Source organism: Perkinsus marinus (genome assembly GCF_000006405.1).
Source record: "Perkinsus marinus ATCC 50983 genomic scaffold scf_1104296934232, whole genome shotgun sequence".
Lineage (NCBI taxonomy): Eukaryota > Perkinsozoa > Perkinsida > Perkinsidae > Perkinsus > Perkinsus marinus.
Window position 1 is genome coordinate 1 of NW_003214893.1, and position 1,369 is coordinate 1,369.

A 1,369-nucleotide genomic window follows, 5' to 3' on the forward strand; every position below is an offset into this window, starting at 1 on the left:
TTTAGCATAGTGGCAGAGCGTCTGCTTTGTAAGCAGAAGGTCGTCAGTTCGATCTTGGCAAGTGGCTTATAACACCATAAATATCTGGTCTGGTACGAGAAGCAGGAGCAGGTTTGCTCACTCCGCAAAGGATACAGAAAGATTATAGATTTATGTATTTAATCTGAGCGCCACTTTAGCTTAGTGGTAGAGCGTCTGCTTCGTAAGCAGAAGGTCGTCAGTTCAATCCTGGCAAGTGGCTTATAACACCATAAATATCTGGTCTGGTACGAGAAGCAGGAGCAGGTTTGCTCACTCCGCAAAGGATACAGAAAGATTATCGATTTATGAACTTATTCTGCAAGCCACTTTAGCTTAGTGGCAGAGCGTCTGCTTTGTAAGCAGAAGGTCGTCAGTTCAATCCTGGCAAGTGGCTTAGAGCAGCATTAGGCTCTAGTCGGGTATGAGGAGCAGGAGCAGGTTTGCTCACTCCGCAAAGGATACAGGAAGATTATTGATTTATGCAGTTATGTTGTGTGCCACTTTAGCTTAGTGGCAGAGCGTCTGCTTGGTAAGCAGTAGGTCGTCAGTTCGATCTTGGCAAGTGGCTTATAACACCATAAATATCTGGTCTGGTACGAGAAGCAGGAGCAGGTTTGCTCACTCCGCAAAGGATACAGGAAGATTAATAATTTATGTATTCATTCTATGTGTCACTTTAGCTTAGTGGCAGAGCGTCTGCTTTGTAAGCAGAAGGTCATCAGTTCGATCCTGGCAAGTGGCTTATAACACCATAAATATCTGGTCTGGTACCAGAAGCAGGAGCAGGTTTGCTCACTCCGCAAAGGATACAGAAAGATTATAGATTTATGTATTTAATCTGAGCGCCACTTTAGCTTAGTGGTAGAGCGTCTGCTTCGTAAGCAGAAGGTCGTCAGTTCAATCCTGGCCAGTGGCTTACAGCAGCATTAGGCTCTAGTCGGGTATGAGGAGCAGGAGCAGGTTTGCTCACTCTGCAAAGGATACAGGAAGATTATTGATTTATGCACTTATTTTGTGTGCCACTTTAGCTCAGTGGCAGAGCGTCTGCTTTGTAAGCAGAAGGTCGTCAGTTCAATCCTGGCAAGTGGCTTACAGCACCATAAATTTCTGGTCTGGTACGAGAACCAGGAGCAGGATGGCCCATTCTGTGAACGGGACAGGAAAATTATTGATTCATATACTTAATCCGTGCGTCACTTTAGCTTAGTGGTAGAGCGTCTGCTTCGTAAGCAGAAGGTCGTCAGTTCAATCCTGGCAAGTGGCTTACAGCAGCATTACGCTCTAGTCTGGTATGAGGAGCAGAGCAGTTTGCTCACTCCGCAAAGGATACAGGAAGATTATTGATTTA

General features: G+C 45.4%; 7 non-coding genes across 7 annotated transcripts; all 7 read left to right on the forward strand.

Moving 5' to 3' along the window:
• The first annotated feature begins 169 nt into the window (after window positions 1-169).
• Window positions 170-241, forward strand: Pmar_PMAR007187. Its single transcript has one exon. It is a non-coding gene; the product is annotated as a tRNA-Thr (tRNA).
• Window positions 242-343: 102 nt separating this feature from the next.
• On the forward strand, window positions 344-415 carry Pmar_PMAR007188. Its single transcript has one exon. It is a non-coding gene; the product is annotated as a tRNA-Thr (tRNA).
• A 102-nt stretch (window positions 416-517) lies between these two features.
• On the forward strand, window positions 518-589 carry Pmar_PMAR007189. The gene has a single exon. It is a non-coding gene; the product is annotated as a tRNA-Thr (tRNA).
• Window positions 590-691: 102 nt separating this feature from the next.
• On the forward strand, window positions 692-763 carry Pmar_PMAR007190. The gene has a single exon. It is a non-coding gene; the product is annotated as a tRNA-Thr (tRNA).
• Window positions 764-865: 102 nt separating this feature from the next.
• Pmar_PMAR007191 lies at window positions 866-937 on the forward strand. The gene has a single exon. It is a non-coding gene; the product is annotated as a tRNA-Thr (tRNA).
• Window positions 938-1,039: 102 nt separating this feature from the next.
• On the forward strand, window positions 1,040-1,111 carry Pmar_PMAR007192. Its single transcript has one exon. It is a non-coding gene; the product is annotated as a tRNA-Thr (tRNA).
• Window positions 1,112-1,213: 102 nt separating this feature from the next.
• Pmar_PMAR007193 lies at window positions 1,214-1,285 on the forward strand. Its single transcript has one exon. It is a non-coding gene; the product is annotated as a tRNA-Thr (tRNA).
• The last annotated feature ends 84 nt before the right edge of the window (window positions 1,286-1,369 follow it).